This window comes from Natrix helvetica (genome assembly GCF_964273705.1).
Source record: "Natrix helvetica genome assembly, chromosome: 3".
NCBI classification, from domain to species: Eukaryota; Metazoa; Chordata; class Lepidosauria; order Squamata; family Natricidae; genus Natrix; species Natrix helvetica.
The window spans coordinates 99,906,864-99,932,576 of NC_138549.1; positions in this window are offsets into that span (position 1 = coordinate 99,906,864).

Sequence of the window (25,713 nt, forward strand, 5' to 3'; positions counted from 1 at the left end):
CTACTTAAAGACCCAATGCAACAATAAAATGTACTCTATGGTACACAGATCAGACCACACTTGAATACTGTTCTGGCTGCTACAATGAAAGAAGGATACTGAAGAACTAGAAATGGTGCAGAGAAGACCATAAAAGATGGTAAGAAGCTTGAAGGCTCCATCCTAAAGAAAAGGAAGACACTAATGCAATTTTCCAATACTTGAAGGATTGTCACAGGGGAAAGGGTGTGGATTTATTCGCTATAATCTTTGAAGGTAAGACAAAATAAATTGGTAAAAGATTTACAGAAGGAGATCCAAACTCAAAATAAGGAGAAATTTCCTGACGATGAACGTATTAAGCTGTAGAACAGCCTATCCCTTGGAATCATAGTCGCAAAGGTATGTGAAAGAAGGATAAAGCTTGTTGGTAAGTTCAGTTGCATAGGGCTTTCTCACTGGACCAGATGAATAATGATAACTAGAAAGGGGGAAATTCAATAGTTCCAATAGGTTGTCTTTTGCCTTCCCAAATTTCTTTTTTTAATGTATTATGATGTTTTAAGAAATAAATTACAGTACTTTTCAGAATAAATGTTTTACCTAAGGTTAAATTCCATAATTATTGTGCTGTAACCTCGACTGTTTTTTTCCTTCCTTTCTATTATTATGTGTACCATAGGAACTAAGAACTTTATGTAACAATCAGGTAGCACACCACAATAAAACAGATAAAATAGTATATATTAGTACCTACTAGCTTTCTTTCTGTTCATTTACTTGGTGATAAATTTTCTTTCATATTATTTTCATCGAAATAATTAAAATATTCACAGATTCTTTACAGTTTTATCTTTGAAAGTTTTTTTTTAATAAGTTCCTTCTGACCATTGCCGGAACAGGATAGTATTGTTTACTGTTTGGTTTTTTTGAGTTGACAGTTCCTTGTACTAGTATTGGGGTCCCCAATCAAGGAACTACCAACCCAGATAAACAATTAAACAGTAAAAACCCTAACCCTAATCAAGGAACCATCAAGAAAATTTCCAACACTGACAGAACAAGCCACTTCTATATAAACAGAGAACAAACCCCACACAGGATCTCACAGTCTAACCCTGAGCTACAAATATTCTCTTTTATTGGTACATGATAATATGTTAGGATAGGTTGATATTGATTTTGGATTCCTTCCAGATGCATATGTTTATTAGATTAGAGCAACAATAGAGTTGCTGCCCTTTTGACAATCTACTGATGATGCAAACTAGAGTGAAGTTGGCATGGTGCCTAACATGCTATCAATGATACCACCATAGTGGCTAATGATGAAATTGGCAATTTATAGCATCGGCCTCTGCCTGACCACAACTTTGGAGCAGGCACTGCTCGTCATAGGCAATGTATATATCTAGCCCAGGTATTTATTTATTTATCCTAATCCTGTATTAGATAGGAAAAGCCCTGATTTCAACAACAATTAAATTAGTTAAAATGTTTTCCTTGTGCCCCCAGAAGCCATACATTTGTCCTCAAAAATAATCAAAGCCTTGTTGAAAATGTCTGGATTTTGCTCCTTGCAGAGAGAGCCCCCTTGTGGAGAACTGTGAAGCCATTACTATGGCAACTCTACTGCACTGTACAGTAGAAGCCATTTTATGGCAATAGGGTAGAAGCTATTTTAAGGCAAAACAAGCTGTATCTTAACAGAACACACAGCCTGAGGGGAATTAGGGGTGTCTTATACCCCACAGTATTTGTTTCCAGATAGTAAGTCATCTGTGTACCAAGTTTGGTTGAAATTGCTCGAGACGTTCCAGACTTATGCTGGAACACACACACACACACACACACACACACACACACACACACTTATATAGAGAGAGATTATATGAAACCCTGGTGAAGATTAGTCCTTATTCAGACTTCACGGTATTACAGAAATGAGATAGTCATTGTAAAATATGAACCAGTTTCTCAAATTTGACAGAGTGAAGATTATTATGCAGACATGCTCACCCACACATCTGAGAATCACACACTTTGTGTTGTCATCTGTGTTTAATATGAGAGATCATAAAGTTCTTCCAGATCAATTGAAACATGACTAGTTCAGTGTTTACCTAGTTTTTGACGGATTTACTTAACTGATCTCAATTTGTATCTTATGCAATGAAGTATTTGGCTGAAGTTAATGTAGTTCCCTGGAGCTTTGTTCTTAGCTCTGTGTTTCACTATTTATACAACCTCAACGGCTTTGGTTTTTCTAACAGTTTGTACTCAATATTCATTGTTTTCCTGATAAAACTCAGCCTTATCTCCCCCTGTCCCTCCCTCCTCTCTCTCTGTTTTAAAATTTTGTTTATCCAGTCTGACAAGAGCTTGAACATAAAATGTCCCAACATTTATTTTTAACAGAATGTCTCACAGAAGGAATTCTGATTAACTAGAGCACCTGGCTATGTATGGGAGCTTTGCTTATTTTTCTAAAATACAGATTGATGGTGATCACACAGCTTTTGCAGATGTTGCTAAATGTTAATCCTGCTTATGTGTTTTGTCCAATTGGTGTCAGCTGTGGTCCGAAAAACTGCATTACTATTTAATAAATGTTCCATAATGCTTTTGAATGAAGAGATTTATGGTTTGTTTACTTCTTACCTGTGAATTTACTTCCTCACCTGTAAATTATGTTTTATCTTCCAACTGTCTTGGCAGAACTGTGCATATGGTGCAAACTGGAAAATATTATGTGCTGAATATTAGAGTTTTTGTAATCAACATTTTAGCACAACCTATTCACTGTCGATGCATACAGTACTAGACCACCCATGACCCATTGGTTATTGTTTTACTTGTGTCATCCTATTAAATATATTTACATACCTAAACAAATAAAGAGAATGACTAGGGGTGAGCAAAAAAAAAAACAACTTTGGGAGCAGAAACAATGTCCAATTTCCTGCCAGTTTCCGCACCTGACTTTGCTTGTGAGAAGTTTGCAGGGAAGAAGTTAATTGGGAAGCTATTCGGGAAGGTACAAGTTGTTGGGATAGGTCTCCCTCATCTGGGCACCTTTTTCAGTTCCTCTGTGCTCAGACTGACCATTTGTGCAGCCCTGTGCACCTTCCCTGCCTGTGCTGTATCCTCCTTCACCTTCACTGCACCTCTCAGGCACTTCCTTTCACCGCTCCTTATCCTTCCTGACTCTTCCTGCACCTTTCACATTGCTTCCTTCCCCAGGTACCACTTACTTGCCTGCTGGGTTTAGATTTGAAACTTCTTGCCAGCTTCCCCACTGACTTTGCTTGTGGGAAGCTGACAGGGAGATTCATCATAATACAGTTTTGACTTTCTACTGGCTTTCCCACATGACTTAAAGAAAGCTGTCATGGAGCACTAGAGTACTGTAGTTGAAGTGACCTCGAATTTGCTACATTTCAGTCCATTCAGGAGTAATGGATTTTGGATGCATTCTGTACATTAGCCCATTTCAGATAACTTGGTTCAAAAGTTGTTGCCCTGTGACAATTATTCGTTTATTTGTAAATTTTATTGGCCACCCATCTTACCACAAGGTAACTCTGGGTGGCTTACAGTCTTGAAAAGATGAAAACAAAAAATCTTTATAAAAGATAAAATTTATACAAAAGTTTTAAAAAAAATCTAAAGTAGTATGAAGAACCAAATACTGTGGCCCAATTAAAAGACGGGAGGGTGGAAGCAGATTGGGGGGGGGGAGGTAGGTTCTGTTGCAGGAGTGGGTTCCGGCAGTCACTACTGCTGGTTTGCTCATGGGTGCGCTGCATGCAAATGTGCAAGTGCAATAAAAACAGTTCTGCGCATGCACAGAAGCAAAAAAACAAGATGGTGGCTCCTACGCTGCCACCCAGAGAACCAATTTAGGGGCATGGAAGACCTGGGTTACTGCCAGTTCCAATGACCCAGGCCACCAAACCACTACCAGTTTGGTTGAACCGGTCCGAACCGGTAGGAACCCATCACTGTTCTGTTGTTAATCTATCCATAGCCTCCACTATGATCCCCATTGGACACCCGAGCTAAGTGGCAGAGTCAAATCTTTAGGCTCTTATGGAAGGTCAGGAGGGTCGACCTCACTCCAGAGGACCAGATGCAGGGGCAACAGCAGAGAAAGGTCTTCTCCCACACCCCATGATATATCAATTCCACAACTGAAGATTATAAACATACAAAAATACACAGGAGTTTCAGTCATATATAGAGTAAATAAAATACTCATAAGAAGATAATTATACACGTAAAGAGAACAAGCTGGAAATCAACTACCCTAAAACTAAAATAATTGCATTTGCAAATCGTCCCCCAAAAGGTTCCTGGACTATTAGCAACCATGCCATTGAACAAATGCAATGTTTTCAATACTTGGGAGTAATCTTTCAGGCTAATGGAAATAAAAGGATCCTTGCTAACTATGTTTCGCAAAGTACACTTAAGAGGGCAGTGGTTATTTTAAGATTTCATTGTTCCACAGGAAGTCAATGTATCCACAGCATCTAAGCTCTTTGAGGCCAAGCCCTTAACCCAATTACTGTATGGCACACAGCTTGCCTTCCATTCCCCAATCCTGAACCATTGGAACTTGCTCACTCTAAAATTTTAAGAGTACTTTTTCAAGTTATTAATTGTGTTTCCAATGTTACTTTGTGCATGGAGGCTGGAATGGTGACAATGGAGAGTAGAAAATGGCATTACTGGACTGGTTGAAGCTGACACTTTACCTTAGAGACTTAGCTCCACTGACATTAGAAGATGGATTTCAAAGTGGAAATAAGCAGTTTACAACAAGCTCTCTCTCCTAGGATTTCCCCCCACTTACTTACTATCTTTGGACTATGAGCAAGCAAGAGTCACATGTAAGCAATGTCTGTTTGACATTGATTGTCAAATGGATGCTGGTAATACCACTCAGCTTCCCAACATAGACAGAAAGAGATTCATTCTGACATCAGCTATGGATCTTACACTGCTTAACTTCCCAAATCAGAAAGGGCTTTTACCTTAGCCCAAAGCAATGCTCTCACTTTAGCATTTCTGCTGAAATGCTGATCCCATATTCATTATGAGTTTGTCCTTACAACTCAGAACAGTAGGGAATCATGTTTGTCTAGTGGTTAAGGAGTTAGGTTAAAAAGCCAGAGATTGGAAGTTCAAATCCCACCTAAATCATGAGAGCCACTTAGGTGACCTAGAGCTAAGTATTCTCTCTCTGTTCAACCTACCTCATAGGGTTGTTGTTGTGGGGAAAATAGGAGGAAGAGGAAGGTGTGTTGGATATGTTTGCCACTTTTAGCTATTTATAAAAATAACAAAAGTGGGATAGAAATAAATTAAAGAAAACATAAATAAAAACCATCCTCCATGTTCTTCTGTATTGTCAGTTTTATACAGAACCTCAAAATGCTCTGACTAGCAGAAAGGGATACAATCATCAACAAGTATAAGCAATTTCTACTTTCTGACCTAAGCCACAAAGTTGCCAGGTTGGCAAGGCAGTGTACAAAATCAGAAAAGAAGACTTAAGAGCAATTGAACTTGCATGAGAATGGATAACCAGAAATGGCTCAGGATTCACCACTGGCTTTGGGGTGTAAATGGCAAGTAATTATATTATATTTATCTCAGGTTTGACATTTATCTCAGGTCTGAAAGAGAAGGTTATCATTCTTAATTTCCTTTTAGATACTTTTCTGTTTTATTTACAAATACACATTCAAATATACATTTGTGTGTCTGTGTATATGTATTTGTACAGTGTTTGTATTTTACACTATTTCAAGTTTATATTATCCAGATTGTTAATTTTGATTTCTTGTATCTTCATCTATATCATCTGTGTGTGTGTGTGTGTGTGTGTGTGTGTGTGTGTCTGTTCAGTTCAAACCTTTATTGTCAGAGTACAACATGTGTACAATGTGATTGGCTGAACCTCCCTTTGTACACGCCCCCCAACACAGGACAACTCACAGTGAAAGACAAAAAATCCCTGGCCCATTGAATCCTACTAACAAACACCAGTTCTATTGCACCATGTAAATTTATTGTGTGTGTGTGTGTGTGTGTGTATCTGTCTGTCTGTCATTCTCTCTCTCTCTCTCTCTCTCTCTCTCTCTGTCTGTCTGTCTCTCTCTGTCTCTCTCCTACCTACCTGTCTATCCTGAGCAAGCATTTTAGTATACTTTGATTTAATATTATCTTTTAGCTAATTATTTTGTTGCCTGTATATATGTGTGTGTGTGTGTGTGTGTGTATGTATGTATGTATGTATGTATGTATGTATGTATGTATGTATGTGTATATATATATATTAGCTATCTAAGCCTTGTCAATTTAGTTTTGGATATTTGAATACTAGTTCTCTTGTGTTGGTTAATGGCCCCAATAAAGTAAGTAAAATACTTACATTTATTTTATTTTTTATCTTTTACACTACTGATTGCTGAAATTGATTTTTTTTAACTTTACTAAATCAAATTATTGACCCATCTAATTACATCTATGCCTATCATATTTGGCACTGGAATTTCAGAACACCAACAAAGGCAAGGGTCTTTCCAAATTGAGCTGTGAACTCATGCATTCCATATGTTATTTGTATACATGCTTATTCCTGCAAATGGGCAGTTTAATATCTTAGCCAATTTATAATCAAAATTTAAGGTCATTTTCTCAATAACAGAATTAATATGAACATGAAAAGAGTTTTTAATTGGCAAAGCAATTCTTGACCTGGTTTATTTCCACATATATGCAATTAAAGCTTGACATCCAGAAACAGGGCTCTCCAATTACGAACAAAACTTAGGGGAAAACAAAACCATCCAAATCACTCTGCTTGCTCAGAAATTTCCATCTGCTATAGGAATAGCCTCATGCCTCTATACTCAGGACATCTGGGCAGTGGTGAAGATAGAAATTGCCAAATGTTTATGCAGTATATTGAGTGGCTGAATGAATAATCAAAGACTTCATGCCATATGCATAGGGAGTCATTGTTTGGCCAATTTCATATATATATATGAAATATATGATCTTTCTGAATGGACAATATGGTTTACAATTGCTAATATTAGTACAAAACTGGCTGCAACTATCTTAATGATTGTTAAGATACGTTGTTGATAGACAGCATCAAGAAATAACATGCAGCTCAAGGTCTGTATACCCTGTTTCCCTGAAAATAAGACTTCCCCGGATAATAACCCAATCGGGCTTTTGAGAGCATGCGCTAAAATAAGCCCTTCTCTGAAAATAAGTCCTTCCCAAAAATATTGCAACACAGCAGCAGCCATGAGGTGACCACGCTCACCTCCTCCTGCACCTCAAAAATAATAAGACCTTTCTGAAAATAAGGCCAAGCACTTATTTTGGGGGTCAAACAAAAATAAGACCCTGTCTTATTTTCAGGAAAGCATGAGAGGAACAGAGACACTATCTGGGGAATATAGGCAGTTAAGAAGTATGAAAAGTAAGAAGTGTGTGAAATTGAAAACAAAATAAAAGCATGGGTAAGAAAGATAACTGGCTAGTTTCTAAGGCAGGGGTCCCCAACTCTTGGGCCGTGGCCCACTATCAGGTTTTCAGCCATTTGGAGCCTCCTGGAAGTGGGGGGGGGGGGCAGAGGAAAAGTGCATGCACACAGACCATTTGTGCAAGTGTGCATACGTGCCTGCCACTTCTGCAAATGGAGCTGCATAGCGTGTACATACTTGCCCTCCATTTACATGGAGCCATCCCCTCTCCCCACACCACTGGTCCACAAAGCTGGAAAGGTTGGGATCTCTGTTTTAAGGTGATGCCCACAGGACATGGCAATCTAAGTTCCAATTTTGGAGAAACAACAGGAGAAGGAGTAAACAAAAAAATGGACAATATAAAAGTATATGTCCAGTTCAGTTTAATATATTTTATGGGAATCAATAACCTGCAAAACTGACTTTAAAATTTTATCCAGATTTTTTAGGAGAGCAATCTGGAACTGAAGTTTTTAGAATGACATCTCCCACTTGCTTTCCCTATTGCTCAATAACATCTCTACTTTTTCCATGATTTAGGCATACTGCCACATAATTTTCTTTTTCTTCTTTCATTATGGTGGAATGTATGGCTAAAATAGAGGGAAGTTAGAATTGATTACAATCTGGGTTTAATAAAATTGAGGTGTGTGGCTGCAATTTGCATACACTAGTCACTGTGGTCCAAGAAAATAGAAATAGGCTGTTTTGATTTGCATTAGTGACAATCAACTAGGTTAGTCAATTGAAGGTTGAAAAGCTGAGAGTTGAGGGCAAGGGGAAAAAAAGTAGAAATTATTTGCAAAAATCATTTTTGCACTCATTTTTATCATTTAAAAAGAAAATGAATCTTTGCTAACAAAAGCAGTTAGTTTTAAATGAAATCCCATCTGATTAACATTCACAGCTTTAACAATAGCAGCAGTGTTACTTTGATGTACTTGAGAATACAGCATAACTTAAGAAAATACTTTTAATGTAGGCCTTCTCTTCTATAGAATGAGCTATCATCTCTCTATAGGAATACATATATATAAACACACACACATACATGTTTGTGTGTGTGTTTATATGTATACATGTAAAATGTATATATAGTATACTCTAACGCAAGGGTGTAAAACTCGCGGCCCATGGGCCGGATGTATCACGCACTGGCCCTGCTCAACCCTGGTTTAGCGAAGGGGAAAAAAGTCTCATGTGATGACAATGTGACACTGCTAGTTTGACACCCCTGCTGTGTGTGTGTGTGTGTGTGTATTATCCCAGGTCCTTGGGAAGGATATGATACATGCCAAATCAAGTCTGAATATTTGGATTGTGTAACAGCCCTCATCTATCTATCTATCTATCTATCTATCTATCTATCTATCTATCTATCTATCTATCTACCTACCTACCTACCTACCTACCTACCTACCTACCTACCTACCTACCTATCTACACCTTTCACTGGTACTTGGTGGAATGCTCCCCTAGCACAATGGTAAATGTTATTTTATCGTAATATCCACATTTTATATTTGATAAAGAAATACTTGTTGTCAAACATTTTCAACGGAGGTGCATTGCATGAATCCTGAATCTGGATTTATTTTGAAAACCAAAATAAACTTTTTTCTTGATAGAAAAAGGGACAGACAGAAAGTTCTTCCCAACCAAATCAAAAGGCTACATCATGGAAAGTCGCGTGGTTTGTTTGGGACTCGTCCTTTTTAGGACCTCCATTGAACCAGTTAACAGTGAGTACCAGGTACCAGTCTAATAGAAACGCCTCCATCCACATGTCACAAAGCTCCAGGAGGCTGATTTATATGTTTCCATCTACTTCTTTGCAAAATCCATGCTTGTTTTTCTATGGGCTGAGTTTTTCTTTTCTTTGATTACTATTTCCCACATTAGCCTGGTGGAAATTAAGCTAAGTATCTTCTAATTTCCAAAATCTTTCCTGAATCCCTTTTGTAATGCCACATTATCTATTTTTCAAATGTCAAACACTGATGTCAATATGAGAGAAACATAATTTTGTAAGGATATCCCAATTTCACCTTTGATTTTTTTTAAAAAAAATCTGGCAAGTGGTTACTGTCAGCACCTGATATTTTGTTTTTCAAGGTATCTTTGAATAATCTTCTCTTGTTATCTGTAATTTGCTTAGTTATTCCAATTCCCTCCCTTAAAATGCCAGTAATGTTTCAGGTATCTGTCCTTCAAGTTCCGCAATAAAGAGAGAGAATACTGATTTTCATTCTCTGCAATATTCATATATTGCTGTCAGGAGTGGGTATGAATATAGCCACTCCATGTGAGTATATCAGCAGTCTTCTGTTATTACAAGGAAGTATCTCTGATTTCTTTTACCATCCCACGTTCATGTTCTTCACTTTAATTATGTGACCAATAGCATACCTGCAGATGTAATTTATGTTTGCTGACAGATATTACTACCCATAGGGATTCCTGAAGGAATCTAGATATCCAATGTTTTTAAATATGTTAGATTTCATATTCTCTTTGATATAATCAACACCAACTCCTTCATATATTTTGTAGCAAGAAAGGAATGTATCCCACTAATTCTACAAATGTGTGATTTACATGATCAAAATTCATGCACTTGGCGACTGGCATGTATTTATGATAGTTGCACTGTCCTGGGTCATTTAATGATGATTTGTAACTTTCCCAGCCAGTTTCCAACAAGCAATGTTAATGGGGGAAGCCAGCTTGCTGCATGACTGCATAATTCACTCAAAATGTCTGTGGAGATTCTCAGTCATCCAGGTCATGGTTGTCCCAAAGGTGCTTTTTCAAGAGATAACTTTCTAGTTTTTCTTTGAAGACGTTTTTCTTCTTATCCAAAAAGCTTGTTCAGCTCCCCACCATCCAGTAAGAAGTGAAGAAGCTTCTTGAATGAGAAGTGAAACGGCTTCAAACAAAACCAGAAAAATCCAGCTGCCTCTTCAAAAAGCACCTTTGGGGCAATTCACTTAAAAATTGCAGTGATTTGCTTAAGAACTGGCAAAAAAAAACAGTTCATAAAATGGGGCAAATCTCACTTAACAACTGCCTTATTCAGCAATGGAAATTTTGGGCTCAGTTGCAGTTGTAAGTCAAGGACTACCTGTAATCATTGCTTCTGCTTATATCACATCTTTGTTGATGCACAATTAAAAATAATAATCACAGGTATGAAAACATGATACACAAGTGTAGAGACAACAAAGCATGCATTGTGGTTCCTAAGGCATACTTCAGCAATATGTACAAAGTGAAAAAATATTTTACCATCATATCAGAATTGTAGATCATTTTCATTTTGTTTACAGGAATAGATTTGCAAGACAGGAAATGAATTAGATTTCTCATGTTAATTATTATTCTTGACCATCTATCTTCTACAGTGGAACTATTATTCTATAGCCCCAAAGGAAATGTTCTAAATTGTGAAAATTTACAAATCTACCATACAGTTAATCCAAGCTGTTGTGTAGTCTACTGTGAGGAACAAACCAATGTTTATTAATAATTGCAAGTTAATGCAACATAAAATCAATCTGATTGCCAGATTGTTTAAAAGCTCCAACGATGGAGAGGTTTACACCCAAGAATGAATTCACTTATTTTCTATTTATTCTTCCTTTTTTGCCTTTAGCAGATAAATGACATTTAAATTAAAATGATAGTGTGAAGTGCATAGTGATTTTGAATGTAACGATTAAAACCAAAATTGTACCTGACAACTAACAATGGGTAAAAATGATGGATTTTAGTTTGCATATATTTGACATCAAGAAAAGAGAGAGAGAGAGAGAGATTTCTTGATTACTGCAGCATGAAAAGGTGACATTTCAGCTTCGGGGAAAAAAAGCAAGTCCATTAACTGCAGCTTCCTGTTTTTAATTTAAAATAACTTAGATTTACCAGATACAATAAGTTGATTGACTTTCCTGTCAAAGGCCTGAAAGGCGACTACTGGTGGCTGTTTTCCTGAAGCCCAGTTTTCTAGAATTCATTTTGGGTGAATAGTATATGTTATGCCATGAACGACTTTTGTCAACTTAAACAAAGATAATTCAGTTTGCCTGTCCAATCGTTTGGGAATTTCACAACCTTATTCTCAGATTTAGCTACATAATAGTAAGAGAAAGTAACATTTTTAAATGGTCTCCGTAAATCAATATTTTCGCTAGAAAAAAAAAAGAGACAGTTGGCTTATTAGCCTTAAAGCAAGTTGTCTTTCTTACTTATTTACTTACTCTTATGCAGGAGCGTAAGTGACATTGGATTCTACTATCTAACAAACAAGTGGTATTTTCCATGTATAGAGTATTTTTACACTCCACACTTCTTATTCACGAGAGGAAGGAATGGAAATTGTGTTGCAACATTACAGATCTGACAATTGTTTTCACTTTTGCTGATTCACCAAGGCTTTTGTAACTTTTAAAGAAATGTGAATTTGATACCGTTTCACTGTTTTATTTCAGTCTCTGTCATCTTGCAGTCATGGCTTATTGCCACAAAGGACACAATGATCTAGGCACAAAACAATACTGAATGATATTATTATGCTTCATCACAGAATCAGCCAGATTTTCAGAATGGATTTCGCATTTTTGTTTGCATGTTAAGTCTTACCCAAGACTTGAGATATATTTTTTATTGGACGGTGTTAAAAGTATTGTTGCAGGATGTAAGGGGTTCCAAGTAAAACAATCCCTTTGCAATTGAGGGATGATGATTCTGTCAATGCCCATGGAATTTAAATAGTGCTCTAGATGTTTTGGATGCTTATTACTATTGGTACTATATACTTCCTTTTGCCACAATCATTCTACTTCTGTTTGTAGGACATTGCATTTTGTAATTTCCTCCAGTTATTTCTCTTCTATTCTACTGCCTTTAGGTGCTGCCATGGCCATTATCCAGACTTTTTAGTCTTTCTTATCAACAATTGTTAAGTGTGGGGTGTTATGTGGCAGGTGCTTGTGTGTTTGAATTCTAAGCACTTTAGCTTCTTCATAGTCAATTACTTTGTCTATTCTGTGGTCTCATCAGTTCTTGCTTGCAGGCAAGTGGCATTTCCTGCAGATATTCCAATGTACTACTGTCGCAACTTTGTCAAGGCATTCTTTTTAGCCAGTCTGTGCAATCTTTCTTAAGCAGCTTACTAGATGGGCCACTGTTTCTTCAGTTTCTTTGCATAGATCAGTGGTTCCCAACCTTTTTTTGGCCATTCCCCACCTAAGCATCTATAAAATCCTGATGCCCCCCCCCCCATGACATATAATTTGTACTTTACTCAAAAAGTGAATTCTGGAATAGATAGAATTTGCTGTTTTACTGTGTTTCCTCAAAAATAAGATAGGGTTTTATTTTCTTTTGACCTCCAAAATAAGTGCTTGGCCTTATTTTCGGGGAGGTCTTATTATTTTTGAGGTGCAGGATGCAGCGAGCTTGGTCACCTCATGGCTGCTGCTGTGTTGCAATATTTTTGAGGAAGGCTTATTGTCAGCGGAGGGCTTATTTCAGAGCATGCACTCAAAAGCCCGATTGGGCTTATTATCTGGGGAGGTCTTATTTTTGGGAAAACAGGGTATTATTTCTATTACTATATTGCATTCTATTATTTATTGGTCCTTTTGGTACAGTTAGAGTGTTCCACGGGACTCTACAGCACAAACGTTTTCCTTGAAATACTTTCCAAGATGGATACATTGAAAGACCATGTAAGTGTCAAATCTGTACAAAAGCAGAATCCTTTTGGCTGGTGAACACTAACTTTTCGTCAGAAGCAACGTCACATTTTAAATGGCTGTCATACAATGAGGGGGAACAGTAATGTGCATGCTATAATAATTTACTTGGAAGCAAAAATGCCAGCATGTCATAACCTCACCCACAAGTGAGTTGTGATTGATTCTCTTAAAAACTGTATTAAAAGCACCAACTACGTATTAAGCTTCCCTTTTCTTTTTGTTTTTGCTGTTAGTAAAAGCTGTTCTTCTGAAGATAACCTAAAGGACCCTTATTCCTTTTTAGTACTGTTTTTCTGAAGGAAATGAATTCACACATTACTCGACAGAATGTCCCATTTGGTAAAGCACTTGCTGGGAAAAGGTTATTTGTAATGACCAAATTCGTCACTGTTTGGAATCTCATAAAGGTCACAAGGAAAGGCATGGGGATGTTGCACTTATTTTAAATAAAATTCTGTATTTTAGAAATAAGTGTGCTTTACTTTCATTTCATAGAAATATCAAAGCTGTTTGCAGTATAATTTACTTTTTGAGCTCCTGACATTTACTCAGCTGACTGTCTTTGGAGAACAATCTCTTGATTTAGCAAAGAAGCTCAAAAGGTACAAAACCTATCAGATGCAAATTGCAAGCCAAGAGACTCAAAAGTCTACCAATCCCATATATAAAAGGTTCACTTTGTAAAAAAAAATATATTAAAAAATCTGATTCATCTATTCCAGTGATGGCTAACCTTTTTTTTGTTGTGTGCCAAAAGCTTGCACACACACACCCATAATGCAATATGTGTGCGATCCACCCATGCTCTCCCCATCCACCACGCTTGTGCCCTGCCCCCTAACCCATTTTTTGCTTCCAGCTTGGTGCAGGAGGCTTTCAAGGCCAAAAATGGGGCATGGGGGCCCTCCTGTGGTGCCCCCCACTCCCCGTTTTGGTTTCCAGGTTGTTGCAGGAAGCCTTCCAGACCCAAAATGGGACAAGGCAAGGGGGGCACAAATGGGACAAGGCAAGGGGGTACGTTTATTTGTATTTTAATTTAAATATTGTACAGTCCACATCCTACCTCCTCCGCGTACCTATTTGTATATTTAATGTATATCTATATTTTGTATTCATACTGTTTTAATATGACTGTACACCGCCCCGAGTCCTGTTTAGGAAAGGGTGCGGTTTATAAATTAAAGATTATTATTATTATTATTATTATTATTATTATTATTATTATTATTAGCCCCCAAAATGCAATGCAAGCATCCCCCATGCATGCACCTCACCTCCTGAGCATGTGCATCTCCTTCATGTGCCCCTCCCCCACTCATGCGCAGTAGAGACCAGTTGGCTGGTGGGAAGCATGCATGCATGGTGGAGCTGGGCTGGGGCAGTGGCTGTTTTGCCCGCAGAGAGGGCTCTGCATGCCATCTGTGACACGTGTGCCATAGGTTCGCCATCACAGATCTATTCTGTCCAACCCCTAAATAAAATGCATCCAGAAATACATGGCATTTCATTTAAAAATATAGTCACACATAGGAAATTAAATGGTTTCGCTGAATGGAATCTATTGAGAATGTATTCACTTTTCTTCATTTCATTGTCAAGTATTCTGGGTTTTTTTTAAATCACTTAGATTTAATTAGTCATCCACTCCTGCTGCTACCATCATAACCAAGGAAAATCTGTTTAGGAAAAAAAATAGCAACAATCAATCAACAATAGTATGACAAATGCAAGCTGGAAGAATGAGTATTTTTCTTATTCTATTTTACTAATCCATAGAGTGAGAACTAATTGGGCACCTTGGCAAAAAGCCAACATTCCCAATCAAGCAATAGATGACACCATTTGACACTTATCTACCAGTGAACATTTTGATTGGGCCATAAGGCAAAGTGCCAATTTTCTACCTATCTTCCCAATTAGAGAAATACAGGAGTCTTGAACTTCTGTTTTGCATACCAGGCTGACAGAGGAACACTCTTAAGATGATCTATTTTTACAGAGGATATTTGTTTCTTTATTTTCTCCATAATAGTGAGATTTTAACATCTTTATTTCTTTTCTTTTCAGTTTCAATTTATCTCACTGTATAAACAAACATTTTTTTTAAAAAAATAAAAGATTAAAACAGCATTAAAAAGTGTTACCGTATTTTTCGCCCTATAAGACGCACTTTTTTACTCCAAAAAAGAGGGTGAAAATCTGGGTGCGTCTTATTCGCCGAATGTAGCCACCTGGATCATCTAAAAATGGGGTAGGCAAAGCGGGCGTTGCAGAGATCGTGATGGCTGGAAAGGAGAGAGGTTTCGCTTTCAGAGCTCCCGCTCGGCTGGGCTCCCGGGAGGGCTTAGGCGGGGGCGGGGGCAGCGGCTCCTCACATTGCTGGGGAGTGAAGTTGTTATGGCCATTGTCTCCCCTGAGCTGCCCCCCCCAATCTCTGAGGCACCTTTCGCTTGCAGGAAGAGGAGGGTGAGCTCCGAGTATACCAAAGCCTCTGAGTAACTGGGAAAGAAAGCCGCGCTTGGAACCTGCCGAAAACTGCCGCCCGAAAAGCACACCTTTCTTTCCCAGTTACTCAGAGGCTTTGGTTTAAGGAGGCGCTGCTTTAAGGCTCCTGAGAATCCGGAGAGATTGTGGGTGGGGGGAGGAAGGCAAGGGAAGAGGAATGATCTCCTTTTTACAAAAGCTTTTCTCAGAACGCTAGATTGGGAAGTTAAAAACCTAGAAAGGGATACGATCAAGTTTGATTCAAAGGCTTTGCTTCCTGAGAATCCGGAGAGATTGGGGTGGGGGGGTGGGGGAGGAAGGCAAGAGAAGAGGAACGATCTCCTTTTTGCAAAAGCTTTTCTCAGAATGCTAGATTGGGAAGTTAAAAACCTAGAAAGGGATACGATCAAGCTTGATTCAAAGGCTTTGCTTCCTGAGAATCCGGAGAGATTGGGGTGGGGGGGGGGGAGGAAGGCAAGGGAAGAGGAACGATCTCCTTTTTACAATCTCCTTTCCAGCAGCATTCACTCAAACCAGATGCATATGAGGGGGTTAGAGACCACCAGATGAAATATTGGGTTAGAGAGCACCAGATGAGATATGAGGGGGTATGAGACCACTAGATTCACTGTTTACTGACTTTACTAACTGTTAATGAGAGTAAAAATAGTTCTTAATATGTTACATGGTTGACATAAAATTGTTCTTAAACTGCTGTTAACTTTATACAGTTGATATAAAATATTTTACTACAGTATTTGGTTCAGAATATTTTTTTTCTAGATTTTCCTCCTTTAAAATTGGGTGCGTCCTATATTCCAGAGCGTCTTATAGGGCAAAAAATACGGTAATTTTCCATAGTGGCAGAACTACATATTTTATTAGAAACTTAGTCATAAAAATCACTTATCTTGTTTATTTGTTCCTTGCCCTCGGTAAACATTTGTTTACACTGCCCAAGATCACTTTTATGTATTTATTACTTCAGCTTATAGGCTGCTCCTTTCCAATACTCTGAATTCCTTACATCAATTACATTAGAAAATCCTAATCACAAGAAGGTTCTGATGTGTTGCCAGAACGTAGTCTTCTACATTCTCACAATGTCTCTCTGAAGACCCAAAGCTCTTTGAAAACATAATATTAAAGGTAAAGGTTCCCTGGCACATGTGTGCTAATAGTTTCCGGCTCTATGAGCGGTGCTCATCTCCATTTCTAAGCCGAAGATCCTGTCACTGCATTTTTTTTGTTTGCCAGCTGTGCTTAGACTCTAAGACATACGGTAGACTGATCTGACTCTTATCACTAAGTTCACTGCGCATGTCTACACATTCTTACACATTCCTTCATCATTATTATTTCACTTCTTTGCTTTTTTTTGTTCGCCTGCCAAGGTGGTAGGCAGGAACTCTGCCAAAATGTAATTGTTAGCTAGTAAGTTTATGTTTTCATTTTCTTTACAATAAACTGCATTTCTTAGAATATATATTGGGTTTATTTTGCTTAATTATCAAGTATACTTCAAGGAGAAGCCACGGTTCATCCCTCATTAAATACACGGCTGAATTTACACCCTGACAGATCCAGCACTGTCCAAAGACTTCTCCATGGTCATGTGGCCAGCATGACTAAATGCTGAAGGTGCATGGAGCACTGTTACCTTCCCACTAAATTGGTCCCTATTTTTCTATTTGCATTTTTACGTGCTTTCAAATTGCTAGGTTTGCAGAAGTAATGGGAGCTCACTCCATTATGCGGCACTAGCGATTCGTACATCTGAACTTCCAACCTTCTGATCGACAAGCTCAGCATTTTAGCCACATAATGTTAAATAGTGCCTAATCTGAGGCATCTTGGTGCTTTCTGAGCACTGATGATGTTACCCAGTTTGGGTAATGAAATGTCTCCAAGAAAAAAAATCCCATGGTGTTTCTGCTTGTAATGGTAACCTCTGTCTCTAAAAAATTTTTATTGAAGACCTGTTCCTGCCTTGGAAAAAAAAATTCTGAAATAATTACCTCATCCTACAGATAGGATAAAGAATTTCATTATGCCATTTTCACACTTTTTTGTTTGTTTGTTTAAAACAGAGATTTATTTATTTCTCAAATGGATATGGCCTCCCATCTCACAAGAAGTGACTCTGGGTAGCATACAATGTAAAACAACAAATATATAAATTGATCATAAGAAAAATATAAAGCAACCAATCTTAAAAGTTAAAATGCTATGTTTCAACTCGCAAAACATCTCTGACCTGCTCTCAAGTTGCCATAGAAAAGGGGGGTGGGAAACCAATGAAATGGCATGGCAGCAAAAGGCAGATGCACATTCCAGACTTATTTCTCTCAAGGCTGTATCCAGGTTATCCTCAGGAGCTGAAGCGGGGAGTGATCTCTACAACCTGCGAAAGTGCTCTGTTGTATAATGTGATTTATGACACACCCAGGGGGAGGGGGGAAAGGGTCATAATTGGGCCATAAATTAGATGAGATCAGAGCTGGCTTCACTTGGGTTCATGCCGACATGTTGCTCCTAATAAATAACTGGATTTCTTTTGAAGCTTGGCTCGAGGCTCATGACACTATGATTTAAAATATACAACCACCAGGCAGGGAGGGAATGACTATATTAACCACAATAGTAGAGTCATTTTGGAATGTTACCAATTCCTTTGTAGACTCTGAAGCGTGATGATGTATCTGGCCTTTGGGAAGTTCTAGAATTTTAGTCTACTGAAAAATTCTTCCGTGGTAGCATTTTTTATCAGATCTATAAATTAATAGGAAAGAATGACTTTTTCCTGATGGCATCTTCCACAGTCACAAATGATTAGAGATAACCATTTTATACATTAGAAGCTATTATTTCCCATCTGTGCTTCTCTGGGAATAAGAACTAAATTAATCCCAGAAAGAAAAGAACTGTTTAGGGATAGACTTATCAATCCTAGGGAATCAAAGTGAACCCATGATGATCCCTATAGACATATTGTTCTACAGTATTTTTTCTTAGTCCTGGCCTCTTCGAAGTTTATGGTCTTCAAGTACTAAGAATCTCAAAAATAGTCACACTAGCTGATAAATTTTAACTGTCTGGAAACTGTCATGTCGGAAACTTTGATCTAGAAAACACAGATCAAAGAAGTGGCAATATTAAACTGTCCTTGAGTACATCTAATTAAGTGAAATGTACAACATAGTACAGTATTGTCTAATGCTTTGCAAGCAGGTGTTAGAGAAAGTTTTCTTTTTAATTTTTCTTTGCATCCTTAAGTGCTAACATTAATGTAAAGTAAATATGTTAGTAAATTCACACTAATGAGATATCACTATGCAACTGAAAACTCTAAATTCAGCTTCCCACTTCATGGTGACTGAGGAATGAACTGCTCTTGATAGCCTCTTGGAATGACCTATCACTAATCAGATCTACAGTAGCTTCAGATTTACTGGGCTTTCATCATTCACTATAAATACAGACAGGAAGGAGATGACAACCAAAGATAATAAATATGAAATAATTTAAAACCAAATGTTATATTGTATGGTCCATGGTATATATCTAGTAAAAGAGTTGGATTCAGTTGTATCCTAAATTGAACTGAACTGATTCAGAAGACAAATGGGTAGAAGGAAGACATCCCAGAATGAGAAAGAAGCTACACCATTTGGATAAATCCTCATTTTCAAGGCAATACTGATGATAATCTAACCAAGGAAACTTTGCCTGTGTGCTTTTAAAAGTAAAGTAAACAAGACAACTCATATCCAGTCTCCTAAAAACATTAGAGATTCAAAACTGGGGGAGGAGGGGGGGAAATCACAGATAATTCTCTTCCAATTTTGTTTAAAATAATTCAATCTTTTATGTTTAATATGGGAAACCCCAAACTGGATAGAAAGGAGACAAAGGCATAAAGGTGTGACATCATGAGCTTCAATTCACTATATACATTGTTTTATATCCTGGTGTCCACCTATTAACCTTATTCCCATAATTCATCGCTGGTATGGCTGAAGGATTTCTGGAAGTGGCAATCCTAAAATGTGTAAAGGAGACTACATTAGGGAATGTTGCCTTACAAGATGAATTAGAAGAACCTCAAATAGAGTAGACTGCCATGTTCTAAATTACAGGTAGAGGGTTTTAGTTTTAAAGCATACACTGTGGGAAACCTAGAGCTGCTTTGAAGGTTTATTTTAAATTTAGGGAAAGCAATTAAGTGCCACATGGATTATGTTTTGTTGGAAGTTTTTTTTCCTTTAAGGTTTTGCCCTAATTTAAATTTATGAAATGCAGATACTCTTCCAAATACTTTAACACAATTTACTTGGATGGTAGGCAATGTACTTTTTTATATTTCTTCCTTCTTGATAATTAATACAACTTTCACTCTAAATGATGTACAGCATTAGCAGCAGGTCAGTGGTGTAACAGGTGTGCCTGTCTGTTGCTAAGAAACAATATTGTTGGATATTCTCACTCTAGTTGAAAAAGCTACATTTTAATTAAAAAAAAACCGATGAAATTGCATTATTCTAAATGTCCCACTGAGGGAACCGTTTGCCATTCAACTTGACTTTGTTGGAGAGGTGAACTCTGAATAAAATATTCTTGTTGAAAACCAGATATAATTTTTCATGATTTTAATGAATGACAAAAAAATGACATTTGATTCTATTAGTGTGACAATGAAATTGATTCATCAAAATATTCTGTACATTGATCGTTTAGCTATTGTCAAAACGAATACATGGATGGAATTAAAATATTAAGTTTACACTTGGCAAAAGGGATAAAAATAAATCCACCTCAAATTTGGGGGGGATAAGATTTCATCAAAATAGGTTCTGCTCCATAGTTTTCCAAGTATAGTTTTTGCTATGTTTCTTTGTTCTGTGATACCATTATGAGAAACATACATGATTTATTTATTTATTAAATTTATATGTCTCTCACTGATAAGAAAAGTCTGGTTGCCTTGAATAGAAAGTTTGTGATTTTGATTGTCTTGAACAGAAAGTTTGTTCAATTTTTGAAACAATGTTCTCACATCAAGAAAGCTGTTAAATGAGAGAAGTGGAGTCAGCTAAGTGCTGGTATTGCTCTGGTCTAATAAGTGGCACGTATAGATTCAATATGTCTATTAAAGATACAAAAAGAACACAGAAAATCGAACAGAAGATGGATTATGGAAAAAGAAGACATTTACATTATGGTGATCATTTTCGAGATTGTTTTGGAAATTTATAATTCTATATTTTTGAGAGTGTTGTGAGTGAAATGGGACCATATATTTTAATGGTACTCTTCTTTAAAATCAGAAAGCCAAGCACATGAATAGAACTTTGCTTTATTAATGCAGAGGATAAAATGAATTAGATTCATACTGATTGGCACCTGTGTCAGTGTGATATTGGAAGGAAGGTGGGGGCTGATAGCTGGCATTGAGTCATAATAGAAGTGGTCAAATTGATACATGGGGGTTTTAGAGAAATCTGGAAGTGATCATCTGATCTCTGCAGAAACATGCTATGCTGGGGAAAAAACCTTATAAAAACTCCTCAAAATGACATGATAGCTGAACTATGGAAGCTGGGGACAAAATACTGCTATGGCTTTTTTGTTTGTTTTGTTTGTTTTATTGGATTTATATGCCACCCTTCTCCCAAAGGACTCAGGGCGGCATACAACATTAAAAAACACATATTACAAAAGGTAAAAGGAAATTAGAAACAATCCAAAAAACCAAACCCAATTAATATAACACTAACATTGAAAAAATTAGATAAAATTAACAGGCCAGGCCGGCTTGCTGGAAAAGACAACTTTTTAGGGTGCGTCGGAAGGACCGGAGGTCAGGGATTATGTGAAGCTCCAGGGGCAGCTCATTCCAGAGGGAAGGCTCTATCACAGAGAAGGCTCTCCCCCTGGGGGTCACTAGGCAACACTGTTTGGCCAACAGCACCCTGAGGAGGCCAACTCTGTGGGATCGCATTGGATGGTGGGAGGCTACTGGTGGCAGTAAGTGGTCTTGCAGGCACCCTGGGCCTAAGCCATGGAGTGCTTTAAAGGTCATAATTAGTACCTTAAATTACACCCAGAAAACAACCGGCAACCAGTGCAGGCCGCCTAAAAGGGGTGTAACATGGGAGCACCTAGATATCCCCATGATAGGCCACGCCGCCGCATTCTGGTCCAGCTGAAGCCTCCAGGTGCTCTTCAAGGGCAGCCCCATGTAGAGAGTGTTGCAGTAGTCCAGGCGAGAAAGGACGAGGGCATGAGTGACTGTGCATAGAGCATCCCGATCCAGGAAGGGGCGCAACTGATGTACCAGGCGAACCTGATAAAAGGCCCCCCTGGTCACGGCCGTCAGGTGATCTTTGAAACTAAGCCGCATATCCAGGAGGACTCCCAGATTGCGGGCCCTCTCTGAGGGGGCTTAAATTCATCCCCCTATCATCAAAGATGGAACAAGATGCACAAATCGGGATGACGGAAACCGCAGCCACTCAGTCTTGGAGGGATTGAACTTGAGCCTGTTTCTCCCCATCCAGATCCGCACAGCCTCCAGGCATCGGGACATCACATCGAGGGCATCGTTTGGGTCGTTTGGGGTAGAGAGGAAAAGTTGGGTATCATCAGCATATTGATGATACCGTACCCCAAAACCATGGATGATCTCGCCCAGCGGTTTCATATATATGTTGAACAGGAGGGGTGAGTGAACCGACCCCTGGGGCACCCCACAAGTGATGCGTCTCAGGGTCGATCCCTGCCCTCCAGTCAACACGAACTGCGACCGATCCGACAGGTAGGAGGAGAACCATCGTAAAACGATGCCCCCCACTCCCAACCCCCCAAGTCATCGCAGTAGGATACCATGGTCGATGGTATCGAAAGCCACCAAGAGGTCAAATAGGACCAGGACAGAGGAGCAGCCCCTGTCCCGGGCCCGCCAGAGATCATCGACCAACGCGACCAATGCCGTCTCCATGCCTGAAACCCAACTGAAACGGATCCAGGTAGACAGCTTCATCCAGGTACTGGGGAAGCTGACATGCTACCACACTCTTGACAACCTTCTCTACAAAGCGAAGGTTGGAGACCCAACGATAGTTGGCTAAAGAAGCTGGGTCCAGGGAAGGCTTCTTAAGGAGGGGCCTCACCACTGCCTCCTTCAAGGCAGTGGGAAAGAACCCCTGTCTCAATGAAGCGTTGGTAATAGCCTGGAGCCAGACTCGTGTCACCTCCCGGAAGCCGAAACTAACCAAGAGGGACATGGGTCCAGCACACAAGTGGCAGCACTGAGTCTCCCCATAATCCTGTCCATGCCCTCAGTGGTCACAGGGTCATACTCATCCCAGATTGTCTCCACAAGATTCATCCCCGTCGACTCGCCAAAATCTACCCAGTCAGAGTCCAAGTCTGTCCGGATCTGAGCGATTTTATCCTGCAGATACTGACCAAATTCTTCAGCCCTATCCTGCAAGGGGTCTTTCCCAGTTCCTTGGTTAAGTAAGGAACGGGTCACCCTAAACAGGGCAGCTGGGCAGTTATCTGCGGACATGATAAGAGCGGGAAAATGTTGCTGTTTTGCCACTTTTATCACCACTAAGTAGGATTTCATATGAATTCTTACTAGTGTTCAATCAGATTCGGACCGGCTGGCCCTCCAACCACTCTCTAGGTTTCTTTTCCAGCGTTTCATCTCCTGGAGCTCCTCTGTAAACCAGTGAGCCACCCGGGATCGACACCAGGTCAGAGGCCACAAAGGCACAACGCGATCCAAGGCCCCAGTGGCCGCCCTACCCCAGGCTTCCACTAGGGCTTCGGTCGAGTTGTGAGCAAGGGATTCAGGAAAAGTCCCAAGCTCCATCAGGAACCTTTCAGGGTCCATCAGGCGCCTGGGGCGGAACCATCTAGTTAGTTCCACCTCCCTGCGGTGAGGGGTAGCAGTATGGAAGTCAAGCCTGATGAGGAAATGATCAGACCATGACAAGGGTTGAATAGAAATATCCCCTAAATCTAGATCATTCATCCACTGCCCAGAGACAAAAATCAGGTCGAGCGTGTGTCCCCTATTATGGGTGGGGTCTTGAATTAACTGAGTTAGGTCCAGTTACTTGCTTTTTTACATATATTTTCTTTCTATTCCTCCAGCCACTTCTCAAATCCTCCACCTCCGCCCTTGTTCAGGATATAGTTGGTATGGAATTCATTTTATCATACATTTTATATTACAGGGCACACAAGGTCTTAATTAACTTTCTGTGGTATACAAAAGGGGGCTCAAGGACTAAACCTTTACAATAAAACCATACTTTGCTCATTGCAGTCCTATACTTCGCATTCTTAGACCCAATAACCAAGAAGTGATCCTCAGAGATAAACACAATACTGTTTTATGAAAAGTGCTTTGTACAGCAAGAACATAGAATGTGATTCTATTTCCCCCAGCACAGCTTTTCCATTTCCCTTTTCCAGAAAATGTTTTTAACATTTAGTGGGTACTGAGTCAGTACGATCCTCAATCAACGGAAGGATCTTCTTTGGCATTTTACAACGTTTTTGTATCATGCTACATTTATTGACATTCCTATCTAGGTTAGCTTTGCTATTAAAGGCATAGAAATCAGGCATTTTGATCATCATCAATATATGTGTAGTACATATATTTCTCGAGGCTGCAGCCGAGGGGATTATGAAATGTGTTAACATTTCCAGCTGTTGCTCCTTGGATGTAAAAAAATGTATAGACTTTTCTCATATTTAAAAGCATGCTTATCAATAAACATATACAAAAAGCCTGAGACATCCACAATTAAATGAGTGCTTGTCTTAGCCTGTGATGACCTTTGAGGAGTGAATTTACATAGCATCATCTATGGTCTGAAAGTAATGTTAGGCTATACTGGACAACTGCAGAGTTTTATGCCATGCTCTTACTGTTAGTGAGAATACAATTGACTCACAGATCTGGACTGCAGAAATCCAAATATCCAGTCGATCAGCGGTCCCTGACCTTCTGGACTCCACGGACCAGTGGCAGCTGTGGGGAGAGAGGGAAGGGGATGGTTTCAAGTGTGCAACCTAATCTCATGCACTCACCTGTCACTTGTGTGACCCAGTTTCCAATGGTCAATGGGCCCGGTCCCCGGGGGTTGAGGATCCCTGAAGTAGAAGATAGCAAAGAATAGTAGAAAATTCTAAGTCTTTGCTGTCATCTTGGTATAATGCAGAACAAATTGTGCAATATAGGCAAGAATATTTTTTTTTAGCTTTAGCCTAACCATCAACCTTGGGGAAAGGAGAGGAATTAATGCCTTTGACCACCGTCATAAGATTATGGAGTAAATTACCACAGTCTGATTTATAGGATACAACAGGAACTACACTGTGAGGCTGAACATCAGGCATTTCACACCAAATCAGAGCTTGGGCTACTATTGGTGAGCAGATATGCACATTAGCATCCAATACTTATTATATTACAATTCCTTTCCCATGCATCATTTTTTTATTCCTGTTATACAGTGAAACATTCGCTGGGAATCAAAACCCCACCAAATCTAAAAAATGGTATTTCAGCTCTGAGTGATAGTTTTATATATGTAGGCAGGCAAATATTTTTAGCTATTAAATTATATTCCTCTCAGTTTTCACCAATATTAGTCTTTTTAATTCAATCTTATTCAATCTTCAGCATTGTCTGTCACTAAATTATTCTGGAATGGGAATACCCCTATTTCCTTCCTATTTTTGTACAAAATTATAATAACCCCAAAGTTACCATGAGCTAGAAGTCCAGAGGAATGAGACTGAGAATCTTACTAACTTTGGATTTTACTTCCAACAATGGCCAAATGGCTAATACTGATTCTAATACCAGACAAATAAGATGAACAATTCTATTCCAAACAATAGGAATA